A 17,034-nucleotide genomic window follows, 5' to 3' on the forward strand; every position below is an offset into this window, starting at 1 on the left:
GTTCATCAGACAGTTTGTCAGTTTCTTCCTTGACCGGGCATAAACTGGAAATTCTGCAGCCAAAGTTTTATATGAGGAGCCGTGAGGTTTTTAGGTCAAGTCACTCCCCTGCAGACTACCAGCTCCTAGGCCCCATGTGGAGACATCCCTCAGAGATACTCACCTTCATTTCAAGGATGAAGCCTCCTTTCAAGCCGTCACACTCAACTCCCCTTTCCCTTCCTCTCTGACCCTCCTTATTTTACCTGTCTCATAATGTTAAAAAAGTTAGATATTTCTGATGATGTATTTTTGGCTTAGGGTTACAGTGAGATAGGTATAATAATGAATATGTAAACATAAGACCTTAAAATAACTTTGGCTTCATCAATAACATCTATTTCCTTTTTTTCTTTTCGCTGTCTTCTTAGGTTGACCCATATCACAGCATCATTTCAGTTTAAGTACTTTTTTCCTCATTGGTTTTATGTTTCCCATATTTTGTGAATGATCTGCTATTTTTTGGTGATGTTGGATTTCAAATTCTTCAAAAAGGAAAATTATCTAATTGGCCTTGAATAAACTTGTGACTAAGCATGCATGTAACAATATTTTTTTCATGTGGGTCATTACACTCTTAATAATAGGGAGAAATAACTTTCAGATGCAGGGAGCCTTTGGAATGTAAGCTTGAGTCTTTCAGAAATCCAAATAACCCCAAGTTTTGGATGCAAACAAAATAGAGACTTGAAAATGTTTGTAACAGAAATGTGCCCTTTTATCCAAAGAATTTTTCAGCATTTCAAAAATGCTAGCGAGAATGTAAAATATTATAGCCACTTTGGAAGACCGTTTGGCAGTTTCTCACAAAACTAAACATGCTCTTATCATACCATCCAGCAATTGTGTTTTTTGGTATTTACCCAAATTGGATTGAAAACTTATGTCCACACAAAAACCTGCACACAAATGTTGGTAGCATGTCTATTCACTATTCCAAAACTTGGAAGCAACTAAGAAGATGTCCTTCAGTAGAGGATTGTACCAGGGGTGTCCAAACTGCGGGTCGCACGCAGCCCGGGATGGCTATGAATGCAGCCTAACACAAGACAGTAACTCTCCTTAAAACATTATGAGATTTTTTTTGTGATTATGTGTTGCAATGCATCTAATGTGTAGCCCAACACAACTCTTCCTCTTCCAGTGTGGCACAGAGATGCCAGAAGGTTGGACACCTCTGGACAATATGTCGTGTCTCCATACAATGGAAAATTATTCTGCAATTAAAAAAAAAAGAGCTATCAAGCCACAAAAATACATGGAGGAAATTTAAATATATATTGCTAAGTGGAAAATCTACATAGTGTCTGAGTCAAACTATTAGACATTCTGGAAAGTCAAGACTATAAGACAGTAAAAAGTTACCAGGAATTTAGGAAAAAGGAAAGAGGGATGAAAAGGAAGAGTGCAGGAGATTTTTAGGGTGGGGCAACTATAGCTGTGTGTACTATAATGGTGGATACATGTGTTCAAACTCATAGAACATACAAAGAGTAAACCCTAATGTAAACTATGCACTTTAGTTAAGAGTAATACATCCATACTGGTTCATCAACTCTAACAAATAGATACACCATGGTAATGCAAGAAGTCAATAATGGGAAAAACTATGGGGATTGGGTGGGGCAGGGCATAAATGGGATCTTTCTGTACTTTGGGCTCCATTTTTCTGTAAACCTAAAACTGCTGTAAATAAATAAATTCTACTAATTAAAAACAAAATAAATGAACTTAGTTCTTCTGGACTATGGCAAGGTAAGAAAGTTGTGAGGGGTTTCAAGAGTCCTTTAGGTCCCTTCATGGCCCATCAAGAGAATGGTGGCTATAACAAACATGAAGCATTACATCACCTTGGGTGCCAGTTTCTCTGAAAGGTACTTTCCATGCATTACTTCAGTGGAGCCATGTAAGATAGGGATTAGATGAAGCATTGAGGTTTACTGAGGTTAAGTAACTTGCCTAAGGCCAAGGTGATGGGAAATAAAGAAGCCAAATTTCAAATCCAGGTTTTTCTAGTTGAAGGAAGAAAGGAGGCAGGTCCTCTTTCCACGTCTGAGAGTGGGGGCAGGGGTGCAATGAGGGACTAAAGAGGAGCTCCCCACCACTCTGTAAAGAGCCCATCCTACTTACAACTGTGGGGGCCTCAGAAACCAGGGCTATAGCAAGGCCTATGACTGGTGTCCCTACCCCAAGGTTTCCCTGCTCGGTGGGGTACAGCTGAGATTTGAGATCTCACCTTGAGGTAGCCTGAGCTCCCGAGTCAGAGAGAAAACGCAGTGGGGGGAGAATACTTATGTAGGAGGCCTGTGTAGATGATTGGCCATTAATATTACATAATATGGAGACCACTTGCAACACCCTTTATGATCCTCTCAGGATATTTTTATTACAATTACGGGTAACGGCCCTTGAAAGGTAATGCCCGCAGTTCTCAATTTACCCAACCACCATATTCTTTTCTTTACCTCTGCTCTTGCATTTAAAAAAAAATTCAGGGCTTACGTATTACCTTTGCTAATTTTGAAAGAGGAGAAAACCTGCAGAATCAAAAGCTCAAATAGCTCACTTAAAAAGCACTTGAGAACAAGAGAAAGTTTTATGTGATTGCATTAATAGCAGTGACAAATGCATGTAAAACACTTAACCATGGTCTGGGATGCAAAGAAAACCCATCTAAGTGTCATTCATCTTTTTCTCATTAGTACAATGAGTACTCTCTGCTTCATCATCTTCTCAGACAACACTTGAATTAGAATACTGCATTTTCCAGAAGCCAGCCTTCTGACTTTTCTTTCTAGCTCCCTTCCATAGAAATGGTTAAGAGTCGGAAACCCAAAATATAAAACACAATCTTTTTTGCCCTCCAATTCTATCTCTAAAAAATTCTTTGGAAACACTCTCTCTTTGAAGGGACATCATTTTTATTTACTACTTGGTTACGTCTAGTGCTTCTCCTCCAAAAGAAATAACCCATGCAAAATAAATTCTAACCCCCTCATAAGGTATTTCCAAACTCAGCATTTTGAACAGATGGGAAATGGAGGATAGAAAAGAACTTGGCAATGGGGTGTGAAGAGGGAGGAGACGAATGAAAAAGAAGCAGGAAAGAGAAGGGAATCTCTGAACATGCTTCCTACATGCCCTGAGCCCAGCTTCCTGCAGTCATGGACCTGGAGAGCATTGGAGCTTCAAGAAAGTGATTGCCCCGCCTTTCCTCTATGCACATGTTTAGGTTCTATGGTGTAGTGAAAAAAAACTATTTTTTATTGACAGTCAGGAGACCTGTGTCTAACTGACCATGTCCTCGGCCGGCCACTTGTCTGCTCCAACCTCCCATTTCCATACTAGAGAGAGTAGGAGTTGGGCTGGACCATTCCATTGTACCTTTCATCTTTGGTTTATCTGAAAATCAGCCCTGGAGAAGTTGCTTGTGTAAAGTCGTATAGCTAGAGGCAGGCCCAGGGTCTCCTGAGGAATCGTTAAGGTTTTTATGGTTTCCTTTGGGCGGAGTGGTTTGTGAAGATGTTTATTCCACGGGCTAATGCAGGCACCTAACTTTCTGAGCTGCCTTGTGTTTGTCCAAACCTCTTTACAACTTTGTCCTCTGTTTTCAAATGTTCCTTGGAGGGTCCAGTCCGCCGGTACAGGATATTCCAGCACTAGCAGCCTGGCTCGTATTTACTGGGAATGTGAGAAACCTAGAAAAAAAGCAGTCTGTTTCCTAACGGGAGCAACGCGGCAGCCCCCTCACTGGGGCAGAGAGGGGGAATCAGGCACATAAGTGCTGTGGAGCACGGGGCAGAGAATCAGACCCTCTGTCTTCCCAACCAACCTCGTCCCATCCTCCACAGCTGTACAGAGGGAGGGGCTCTGGGAACCAGTGGACAGACAGCGGGTCCACTCTCCTCTCTGCCCTTCAAATACATATGTAAAGACTCCCAGTGGGATTTCTTGCAAACTTGAGCTTCTGATGTGGAAGGAAATGTTTCCAGATATTAAAAAGAAAATCACCAGCTCCAACATCATACAAAAGAAAAGAAAATACTTAGGTTTGAGACGTTGAAGGGCTATTAAACAAGAGATAGAATTTTGGTTACACCAGATATGAATGCCAATGCTATAGGAAAAAACCTCATAAAACATATCAAGCCTGGGCAAAAATAAAACAAGCAAAAATAGAATATCATTTGAACTATAGCAGGCTCATAAATTTAGTTCCAAAATTACAAGCCAGCACACATACCATATTGTACAACTGAGCCTGAAAAGGGGGAAATTAGCAATAAACCAAAAAGCTTTTAAAAGTAACATAGTGAAATAGAAAAAAAAACCTGTAAAGCTGCAAAAGTCAGAATAAGTACTATCTGGGAAGAGACAGCAACAAAATATGTGATTTTCCTTTTTAAAGATTCTGGATTGCAGAATGCATATGAGACGGTGGATGAGTCAATCTGGGTGGGTAGGCTCAGTGTGTTTGACAAATAAGTTTTGCTTCTCACCAGGACATTTGGAGATTACATAAATAGAAACCTTCTTTTCATCTCGAGAAGCATAAGGAAGTGCTTTCTCAGAGTGAATATTTTCCTCAAATCACTTGGAAAAGAGAAAGAACATTTATTTCCATGTTTCTCATATCTAGCAAACTCTATTGACCTCAGGTTGAACTTGAAAACATTGTTCTAGTACAGCCTCTCTATAAATTCCAAACTTGCCTTCCTTTACCATCTGTCAGTGGTCTTAGAAACATCATCTCCTGCAGTACCTCCCATGTTAAGGGATGCTTTTTGTTTTGTGGGGAGTGGGTTAGAATCCCCACTAGTGTAAATGCCAGTGGATGAAGCTGGGTGTGTGCACTTCAGCAGCCTCCCATCAAACCTCTAGTGGATGCAGTGGGTTGTGCTAGTGACCAGTCTACAGTGCTGGATGCTGTGTAAGATAAACCATCAGGAGCCCTGGCAGCTACTTGTTAAATCAAGATGTTCTTTTTATTTGGTTGAGCCAAGAGCTCATACCTTCTGGGACCTGGAGAGAACAGAGAACTGTTCTGGGGCTTCGGTGAGAACCACAGGCAGTGGTCACTGTGTCAGGCTGCTGTGTTTCTGAAACGCTGAGCTGCTCCCACATCCACTTCTGCCCTGTGTAGAAAGCAGCTCCTGGTGGCCATGTTGCTGATCCCCGTTGCCAAGGCCCAGAGTTTGCAGTGCTGGAGGTGGGTTATGTTTTCGGAAGGTGATACTCATCTCTCCAGTTGCTACCTGCTTCGTACCCTTAGTATTCAGAACCCTTCAAAATTTAAAATTCAAATTTCCCATTTTATGTGGTGTTATTAGACTTGTTTATTGCAAAGAGAGAGGGAGGAAAGAGAAATATATGTCTGCCCGAAAAAGCAAAAAAACTTGTCTGAAGGAAACAGATTGAGTACTTGTGTTTTTCAGTTCATTTGTTCTGCTGCTGCTATTCTCTGTGAGTTTCTCGTATTCAGTCTCTGGATCTAGAATACAGATCACTATCCTTAGACGGAAACTGAATAATTAAAGGTCATTCAATATACCGTCATTCTTTTATATAACCTCCACGGAAAAGGCACTCAGGACTAACAATGCTGTACGGTTCAACTCTGTAAAAGTAGAATTATCGTTGTAATCCTAGAATGCCATGCTTTCTACTCAGCGTGGGCCTTGATGCTCATTCCTAAATAGTTGCCTTTAGGGGTATCTGCCAGGGTCTGTACTACGGTGAACATTCTTGGGCATTTTGTTTCTTTAAAGAGCTGATGTTTGAAGACCTCAAATATTTGTACTTACTTTAATTGCCAAATATAAACATACTTTTTTAATTGGCATATATATTTAATTGCCAAATACATCTATGCATGTGTGTAGGTATATATAGATATTTGATTACCATATATATTTTCACCCTGTAACACATTCTGCTTTCAAAAATCTCAGATTTTCTCTTCATTTTCTTTTAGACCAACTCTTAAACATAAGATGCAATAGCATTCAATTCTTATTCACTGACTACATGTAGAAATTCTATGAAGATTGAACACAGGAATGCCATGGATTTCATATGGCTGTCCTTTTCACCTGCCTGTGGAAATAGCGGGAAAAGGTCCACACATCCACACGCATGATTCCCCTGTTGGGATATGTCGCTACACGAATGGAGCGGCAGAATTCTCCATTTTTGGGTGGGGAGCATGGGGAGCATGGGTGGAGTGGTAAGCTGGGATTCAAGCTGCCCTAACAAATCTAGATGCTCCGGTCTGGGCCAGGCACAGTAGAAATATTTGATTTTATATGAGCTATTGCTTCCTGCCAAGCGGGCTTTCTAACATTTTCCACATGATGTTACTAAAAAAATAAAAATATTTGTATCACACACTGGTAAACTTAAGAGCATTGGGAACATAGTTGCGGACCCTCTAGGCCACAAGTGACTTGCCCAAGGATTCCGGCCACCTCTGATCCTGCCCACCTGCCCGACAGCATTCCTGTCTTGCAGCACTAGAGCTGGAATCCAAGCCCTGGTTCAGCCGCCCTGGCCAGGTGGGTTGCAAAGCAGGCACGGTTTGTCTTTCCTTCTTATCTTTATCAATTTTATTCGATGCTGTAAGTATACACTAAAACTCTCAATGTTGCACTCACTGGACTTTCACATGTCCTGCATGTAATGATCAGAGCTGTTCAGGTATGAAACACAAATCTGGCAGTTACAAATCTGGAATTATGCTTATTTATCTTAAAAATGTATCAAAGGAAGAAGGGATCATTTTCCATCTTTACCTCCACTTTATATTCGGGCTCCCCCGCATGTCTTACCCAGACTTGCCACCGTTCAGAAATTACCCCTTTCTTTCAGGCCCCAGCTAAAACTACCTTTCTCCAATGATGATAGTAATTCAGGTTAAGATGAGAATAAGGTTTAACCTCCTCCATTTAAAAGAGTTTCTGATCATAAAGCAATCTTTAATCATTGGAATACACAGTGAAGCAGCAAGCATTCTTAAGTTCTTCACGAATCTGTGCGACACTCTCCTCCTATTTATCTTATTTTTTTATGAAGTAGAAAATATAAGGGAGCTGTTTTCCTGTGCCAAAGAATCTCCCTTTTCTCTCTGGAACCCCTCCCTTCCTTCCCAGGTTCAGGGAGAAAAGAGTCTCCAATTTGAGAGAGTGTGTATTGGCACAGGTAGCTGAATTCTCAAAACCTAACTAAGAATTGAGTGAAAAGTTCTTTTACCTTTGATCAAACTGTCTTGAGAGGTGTACTTTTAGGCAAAAAACCATCAAAATGCCTGAGAGCTCAGCTCCATGTCCCAGAATGGAGACCGTGATCATACTAGCACAGAGACGAACCAGTTTGCCTCCTGCTCCCAGCTGAGGCTTCCCTGCGCACAGGCGGCCTGGCCGTAAGGTGAGGGTCGCCGTCCAGGCTGAGTGAACAGGACTTGGCATCTGAAAGATTCAAGTTTAAATTCTGATTTGGCCCCTTCTCAGAAAGGAGACTTTCTGTTGATTACTGAAGCTCTCTGAATTGTCTGTTTACTCATCTATAAAATGTGCTATTAATCCTAGCCAACACAGGGAAACAAGTTAAGTATGCATAATGGATAAAGAAATTATGGTATGTCTATATAATGACATATTCTTCACCTATAAAAACTAATGAAAGGTACCACGGTGACAACATGGATGTACCTCGAGGATGTTATGCTAAGTGAAATAAGCGAGACAGAGAGAGACAAATATGGTATAATCTCTCTTATACGTGAAATGTAAAACACTAAAAGAACATAGATGTAGATAACAGATTGGTGGTTGCCAGAGGTTGGGGGGTGGGTGGGTGAACTTTTTTTCAGTTTGAATAAATTGAAAAAACAAACCCCCAAAAGCCCTAATTCAAAGACACTGAGGTGCCAATGAACTGACATGTAAAATTTGCTGAGCACTAGAAACCTATCTATAAGTACTAGTCTGAAATTAAATGCCTGACACTAGACTATGGTTTTGCTAAGACATTTCTCAGGCCTCCACATGGTTTTGGGTTTTGATTAGGGGGGTCCAGAGGTAACTTTCTTTCCACCTCAGTCTCAGGGGCAGGGAAAAGATCAAGTAGGACTTGCCTCTACATTTAGTCTGGCCCCACATTTGTAATATCAAACCAGGCTTACCTAGGAAGCCAGAAATTCCTGCAAAGCTGTGTCTGCTGTCCTGGAGACCTGCTATCTCAGAAGCAATGTCTGGGTAATGATGAGATCGTGGGGATGTCTCTCGGTGCCCCCTGTCAGGAGCTAAATTCCATCCCTGCCACATATTAGAATTTCCAATGGAACTTGTTAAAAAAAATACTAATAGCAACACCCTTGCCCCAGAGATGTAAATGGTCTGGGTTAAGGCCCAAGCAACAGTCTCTCTGTCTCTTTTTTTTAATGCCTCAAGTGGTCCTAATGTGCAGTCTGCACCAAAACCCGCTACTCTAGATGCTGCCGATCTAAGTGACCTGGAGCCATTAGAGGTCAAGTTGGAGGTGTCTGATGATCAGATACTGGAGAACCCTCCCTTTCCCAGGCAAGGACAAGAAAGAAGGAAATGGGTAAAATGAGCTCTACCTAGAGCAAGTTCTGGGCTCCGATAAGCAGCTCTTTCTTGTCTGGTAGTGGGTTCTAATTTTCTGAGTAGCCACTGAATAACAGAACACTGAGGATTTTTTACGACATAACTCCAGAAGCCTCATTTAAGCTGATATCATTATGGACTTTTAAATCTCCTGCCTACATTTAGTTCTTTTATTTCTGAATTAAGAACTACTTAAAATGTAATGACTAACTTGAATTGCTTGTTCTGTAATGGTGGTTACAGAGCTGTGCTCTTAAACCACTGCGCACGGAGGGTATTTTGATCAAGTCAGAAAGAGCAATGTGAAAGCATTGAAATGATGGGAACAGAACCAAGATGTCTCAATTTCCAGCCCTTTCTATCAATTAAGACACATAATAAAACTCACAGAAGGCTATTCCTCTCCTTGAAACAGCGAGACGTAAATGTTGTTTTCCTCTTCCCTTTACTGACGAAGATCTCTGAGCAGACGCAATGACATTTCTTCTCTGCTTCGTCTGATGAAATCCTTTCTTACCCTTTCTTGAGAAAATCTAATTTCTCCTTTCATTCCTGTCTATTCCATTCACACTCCCAATGAACTGAGGGTGCTTTTGCTACATACCATGGCCGCTCCTTCCCTTTCCTGGTGAAAAAGCCTCAAAATGAGTAAATAGTCATCTTAAGCATCTTAGAAAACAGAAACGGTATCTACTCTGACATTTTTAAACAATTAGGAGCTACTTTAAGAACTACATAAATACTAAAATTTAATGCAAAAACATAAGTGTTTCTGACTTAGATATCTACACAAGGAGATTCATGTAACTACGTGATCCCAAACCAAAGTCCAGGGGCCTCCCTCACTGTCCTTGTACTGTCCCCTCTCCAACCCGAAAGACATTACCAGCAATTGTCAAAGAGAACATCTATAATCCACCGCAGTCTGATGTAGCCGAGATGGATTCACTTCCCTTCACTCGGTTTGGGCAGGAGAACATAAAGAGAGTTGTGAAAATAAGCTCCTGCTAATCAGAACCCGCCTCTTCTCCTAATGACAGTAGGGCTAAAGAAAAGAAGAACTTTTTGACGTCAGGCTTGCAGATGGTGGCTGTCACAGAAGTGTGGGTGATATTCTTACAGAGGAGAGCATGTCACAGCTCTCGATGCTCATTGCCGGTTCATTCCGTGCAGTGGATCCCTTCGCTCCACAGATATATACTGAGTGCTGGGCACTTCCTGGACACAGACAATGCGTTTATTGGAGGGGTTATATCTCCTTAAGCAGGCACGGTGATAAGTCGATCACCTGGACCTGCTCGGGCTTAGTGTAGCCTGAATTTAAAGTGATCTCGGTGTCGATGGTCCTGAGGCAGCCTTATAAATGAGTTACAAGTTTCTTGGAAAAATCATCCACTTATTCCTACTTTTAACTTTATTTTTATAGAGCTGGGCTCCACAAAATTAAAATTCTTTACATTTTCTTCCTATTTCTAGTTACCTCACTGGAGAATGAAGCCAGTTTTTATTCCTACTTCTGTACCATTTATATTCTTTACCACGATTCACTTTAATAACCATGAAAAATAACTTTTACATGAATTAGAGAATCCAGACAGACACTAAGCAGGTTCACTCAGCCCATGGGGGACCTGTTTTCAAAGTCGGGCGGTGTCAGTCCTATGAGTTTAAGCTTTGGTTCCACTGAACTCGATGGAGCTTTTGATAACTGGCAGAGTGTCATCAGGGTGGATTGCCAAAACACTTAGGGGAAGTCACTTGATCAACTTGTCCTTGGCACAATGGCCATTCTGAAAATAGACATACTCAAGTGAAATGAGTTATACTGAAATCTTATTCCAAGCGTTCAGTTAACTAAGTGCATGTTGTATTTGAAAAACATGTTTCAAAATGTGGAATTGTTTTACAATGAAATGATAAGCCCTGCCCTAATTACAGTATTTAATATGTTTTGAGACATGACTTCCTGTGATCTGGACTGCTCTTCTGGGCTGGCTGTCCCTTGCCTTGGTCCACCTAGGGATTTCCAAGCACTCAGGGCATATGCCAAGACAGGAAAGATTCTTACGTCTGGAAGTGAAAGGAAAAAGGACATGTTGAGAAACTTGCTAACACAAATACGCAAATCAAGGAAAAATCTTTCTGCAGCAAATGTGACCTAAATAGGGCTACCCTTTTTATTATAAAATGAATGTTCACAAATCCATTCAACACACATGAAGATGAATGAACAAAGGCTACAAATCAGCACTTCTCAAATGAAGAAATAGGATTCATTCATTCATTCATTTAAGACAGTTTTCTTTGAGTCCTTGAGATGGGAGCCTCACATATTTGTCACGAGTTCCCTACATGAGATAAATGAGAGGGGAGAAAAGCTCACCTCCTACAAATTAAGAACCTCCATCAGTATTTCTGGTCCTGTGACTACAGAGAGCGTCACTTTAACTTAAGATGAATGGACTTGTTTGGAAGCACTGCTGAGACCTCCCTACCACAAAGGAGTACCATGTACTATTATGGTTACTTAGTCCACAGCTTTAAGACAAACAGACTTGCTGCAATTACCGACAACACCAAGTCATACCTGGTAGCATTCTGTTGCCTCTGGGCCTCACTTCTAGCATGCACCTGTTCCATTTTGCCTCACATTCCTGTTTGCCCCCTCCTCACCCTCTGCTGTCTAGTGGCTACTCAGTAATTGAAGACTTAGAAATTAAGGACATAATTTAGGACCTAGGAGTATGGTGGAAGCAATAGGAACAGGAGAGTAAATAAATTCATGAACTACTTCGGACACTATCTTGAGAGACTTTGGCAATTTGTTAGATGGGGGCTGCAGGTGAGAAAGGGGGAGGAGTAATGGATGGCACCCAGATATTTGATGTGAGCAGGTAGGGGATTGTAGTGCCAATAACCAATCCGGGAAAATTACAGGAGGAAGAGCAGGAGAAGGAGATGAATTCAGTTCCTAACATGTTGAGTTTGGTCTGTGAGATACCAGAGAAGAGATGTCTCAGAGAGTTTGGTTACATTCATCTGGAGTTAAGCAAAGAGATCTGGGCTGGAGATACATATTCAGTTGTCATCAACTTAAAGATGGGAATCAAGCCATCCATGGGTGTGGATGGGATTGCTTAAGACTTGTTTGTAGTGTGAGATGGTAGTGAGTGCAGGCTAGAGTCCTTGGTAACCCCAGTTACTTAGGCATGGGTCATGGAGGAAGAGCTAATAAAATAGCTAGAGGGAAAGACGGAAAATTGGGAGTGTGCCTCTGTTCGTGCTGATCCCTTTCCCTGGAGTGACCTCCCTCTCTTCTTTGATGGTAAAATACAGCTAATCCTTCAAGACATCTCAAATGTCTCTTTGATGAAGAAAAACTTTCTTGATTCCCTTTCTACTTCCCCAAGTGCTACAAAAGCTGCTTTCCTTTCTCTGCTTCTATACCACTTCAAACAACAGCAAAGACATGAACTATAGCCACAGAAGACACTGCCTGCCCCCACCTCCACCATTTTCTGCGCTAATAGAGAGTTAGAGTATGACAGGTGATTCTAATTTGTCTTTGGTTCCTTGCATCCAGCAGCACATATAACATAATCAATAAGTGTTCTATTAGTTTTATTTGCCTGGCATTGAAAAGTTTGTTCCTCATTCTGATAAAGATTTTAGCCCAGTGGGACACATTATTCAGGAAAAAAATATGTTTTTAAGAACTCTTGCTTTATAATAAAATCTATTTCTTGTATGGCATAGCAAGTTAATTAGTTTGTTATTATTCATGCCACACCCACTTCCAAAAAGGATTTGGGATAGCTTGCAATGAGTCACATGAATAATTACATCTTTAAAAACAGCATGAAAGCATCATGCTGTGGAAAATAACATTACCTGATAAATTAGATGAGAAAAGTTACTGCAATTGAGGTTAAAATATAGTTTTTCATTTCTTAGTAGTCAAGCTGATACATTCTCTTTTTTTGAACAGCTCTGGGATTTTTGTGGGACTTTGTGTAGGTAAAGGACAGTATATTACTCAGACCAGCTAAAATTCTGTTTAATTATATTCTTAAACTACTTATTTGCAATGTTATGTATAATATGCTTATAAGTGGCTTGTGAATTAGAACAACAAAAAATAATTCTCACTTGCCGAAGAAATTAAATAGGCTTTCTGTTTAAGTTAATGAAGAATGAAGATTCTTTTTTAAGTTAAAAACATTTTAAGCTATCTTATAATTGTATTTTTAGAATATACTGCTTGAGAATATATGACAAAACTACTATACATTTAGTAACCCTTAAATATTTCCTATTTATTAAAACAGTACTATATAAATCAATCTTTAAGAAATGGCACAAATATTTGCATAGGATTAAGTGTAGAGTATAGAGACATTACCTGGTGAATACATGGATTTGAAATGTTTTTGCAATAGCTCCAGGAGACATCTGATCAGAGAATGGGAACCACTATCTAATTACTGGTTTTCCAGTTATTTTATAATTAGTTTTGTTGTAATTGGCTGCTCTGGAAATCAACAGATCACAGATCTGATGAAGACCTGTGGAACTGGATTCTACCTGAATGAGTCCAGAAAGGACCTTATCAAAAAGCCTATTGTCATCCCACCAAAATTAAAAAAAAGAAAAAACCACCACTTCTTCTGCACGATGATGAATAGCTTGGCATTTAATGTCAGCTTCAGCATATTTGTTTAAATATCCATGACTCTAAAACAGGCCCTGCCTTTCACTTTACATCTCTAAAACCGTAAATGTCATCTGAGAACATTCCCGAAGTCCTAGAAGATTCCTTTAGAGATTATACATGAGTCAAACATACAGACTTTGAGGGGAAAACCATACTTTATAATATCAGATAGAATTCATACTTTTCAAGCTTTTACCAAAAAAAGTGAACTTGGAGGTAAATTCTTTGTCTAAGTTTGAAGTTTACCTGCTGTTACTGCATCACAAAGCACATGTTGTCATTTTATTCTGTGATAGAATTGTCTTCTTCTCAACATCTCTAGATATAAAAAAGATCACTTTAGCTCATAATTTTTTTTAGTTCACCTTCTTTTCCTAATGTTGGCAGAATGTAAGGAATTCAAGAATCTCTCTTGATGTGTTTTAAACATACACACATACGTGTCCTCAAATCACACTAAAATCCACAAGCAGAAGAAGGAGATTAGGTTTCCTTCACGAGCCAACACTTCTGAATCAGCGCTCAGTATCATTGTGGGACATCTCTCATCCCACGGATTATTTGTTCTGAGATTTGACATAGATCCTGGACCCTGAGCATCTGCTACTGACTCAAGCCCCTTGGGGGCAGAGGCAGTTTCCTACTGATCCTTGCATCTAGCATAGTCTGAGTTTACAGAATTTAATTCACTTAAGTATAGATCCCTATCCCAGTATAAAAGAAGATAGGTACCTTCTTGTTGCCCTCTCCACCCTTCCATTCCCATCTCTCCATCTCTCATCCTTATCACCAAATCTACCCTTAGTCATCATGAACTTCCTTTAGTTCCCAGCATGCCTCTCCCTGCACTTGCCTTTGGCCTTTTGCAAATAGTATTCCCTTCTACTTAATATCCTTGCCCACCTTTTGCCTGGCTACATCATATTCATTTTCAGGCCTATACTTTTTTGCCTCTTCTCTGAGAACACTTTATAATTCCTAAATATCTGATTAAATATCCTTGAACTTTGCTCACATTGCACACTGTGGCATCATAGCCTCCATCAATCTGTTGTAACTGAATTATCCCCACTCGATTGTAAACTTGAGGGCAGACAGAATATATTATTTACTTGCATATTCTCTAGATCTTCAAAAAATGACAGAGACTTAGTAGGTGCTCAGTAAATACTTGGATAAATAAACAAATAAATGAATAAGTGTAATGACAAGAGCTCTTTTTTCAAGAATCCTTTCTTCCAGAATCTCTTCAGCAATTATGACTTATTGTAGGCACTGTGACATTGTTTTAGCTATAGCTCTATTAGTGTGTTTATTCAAAAAAACAACTGCTGAAAACGGTTCTGTGGTGGTGCCATAGAATCAAACCTTGCTGTTGTGCCACATCTTCATGTGTGGTGCAGGCAAGGATAGAGCTCAGACTCCTCGTCCTCAGCGGAAAGATGCCAACCCAGCCTTCCTCCTCCAGTTCCTGCACTGGCAACAGATATGCCTTTGAATATGGATCTGTGATCTCTTCATTTTTATTCATTCACCAAGTATTGATTAAGGGTCTCTTGGGGAAAGGAAAAAGCTGAGGACTTGGCAGCCACCCAAGAACCAGAATTCTACTGAAACAAGCCATCATTTCAGCAAGCAATCATGAACCAAAAAATGCCAGGCAGAGAATGGGTAAAGTAAAAACCCTTACAAGCCATTCTGAGAGTGCTCCATAAGTTATAAATATGTATTGGCAAAATCTTTTGATCAAGTCTTAATATGTGCCTTTCCTCATAGTAAGGAATCGTCCCCACTCTCTCTTAAAAAAAAAAAAACATATTAAGACACACAGAGCCATCTGGAAGAAGACGTTTGTTGATTAAGGTTCAGTCTCTCTCCTTAGAGAACAGCTTACACAAAATTACACTGAATAGAGTTTCAGAATCAAGCTGCGTTTCCCTTTTCCTTTTACAATATGTACTCCACAGAATGCATAGTGATCGCTCTTAAGACATTTTCTCTTTTATTTCCTCGTCTCTTTCAGACAGAAATTTTTTCTTTGCAGAGAAATAAGGCTTTTCTTTCATTGCCTCTATTCCCTGATGACATGAAGTATTTAATCACAACCAATTTACAGATAATGTTGTGCTGGTTTCTTGTGTGTGTTTGTCAGTTTCGTCACCTGTGCCAGATTGTCAAATGCATGTCCTAGATAACGTAGATAGCTTAGTCAACAAGTTCCATCGTGCTTCTAAATGGAAATGTTCTGGAAATTTTCCTCTTGGCTCTTTTTTTTCTCGCCTGAACCCTTTTGGATGACTCTGAACTGGATGTTCTTTGCCTGGCCAGCTCCTCGTTTTCTGTAGTTCTTCCAGATACAGAGTTTTAACCCTGTTGTTAGCTGCTTGCTCAATCTGCTTGTGAACAAGGTGTCAAATTAATTCCCTACGCCACTGTAGGTCATCAGCTGGCAGATGCAGAAGGGATGAGAACAAAGCAAACCTTCTACCAACAGGTCAAAAAAGTGTCTCCTCAGTGGCAGTTTGCTGAGCCAAAGCTCCTCGAGTGTGGTTCCCACTTTCCCCTCCAAATGGAAATGAAAAAATTCAAGTGATAGGAAATGCTGCTAAGAGTCTAGCAATCCATTTTTTCAGTATAATTTGGGTAAAGTAGCTAGATAAATTTTATGTCAAGGTGCAGGTTGGGGATAGTTTTGGCTCTGGTAGGGGGAGGTACAGGCAGAGGGGAAGAGTTCGGTGCTACTACACTTTTATTGATCTCATCAATGTTAGTGACCTAAATCATCTTACTAAAAAGAGGCAAGGTAACTACAGAGCACAGATTTCTAATCTCCCGATCTCTATCCATATATTTATGCAGCTGGACTTTCGTTTTTTCTTTGTCTTTGTCAATAGCAAGGGCTGTGTGGGTGTGCCTGTTGCCTCTCTCTCAGTAAGCTGACAACCATAACAGAAAAGTTGGCATGTCCCTGGATTGTGACATGAAGATGACACCTAACTCTGTGATCAGCTAATGCTCAGCAGGTGGCAAGCAGCTATAGCTGGGACTAGAAAAAGCTAGAGGCAAAAGTATTGGGTTCTTCCGTCTCCACGTGGGGCTAACTTCAAAACAGGGAGTTGCTTAAAATGACACTTTGCTTGATTTAATACTCGACTGTTGCCTTCTTGAAACTCTTAGTAAGTTTTGAAGACAGGGCCTTTCAATTTTATTTTGTGCTTTGTCCAGAACACTATATAGCCAGTCCAGTCTTAAGGGCATGTTCTTGGAACATTGAAAAGCAGTGCAGGTCAGTTTGCAGGCCAGAGGTCAGCCCACTGAGCCACACCAGCCAGGGCTAAGTATTCAAAATCATAAAAAGCAAGGACCTACAACCTAGGTTACTCTATCCAGCAAAGCTATCATTTAGAATTGAGGGGCAGATAAAGTGCTTCCCAGACAAGATAAAGCTAAAGGAGTTCATCATCACCATACCATTATTACTTGAAATGTTAAAGGGACTTATTTACGAAAAAGATTAAAACTACGCAACTATCAACAATTGAATCTAAACAACAAACTAAGCAAACAAGCAGAACAGAAACAGAACCATAGATATGGATCATTTGGAGGGTTATCAGTTGGAGGTGGAAAGGGGGAAATGGAGAAAAAGGTACAGGG

The sequence above is a fragment of the Phyllostomus hastatus genome, unplaced genomic scaffold, assembly GCF_019186645.2.
Source record: "Phyllostomus hastatus isolate PE091 unplaced genomic scaffold, TTU_PhHast_1.1 phas_contig_29, whole genome shotgun sequence".
NCBI classification, from domain to species: Eukaryota; Metazoa; Chordata; class Mammalia; order Chiroptera; family Phyllostomidae; genus Phyllostomus; species Phyllostomus hastatus.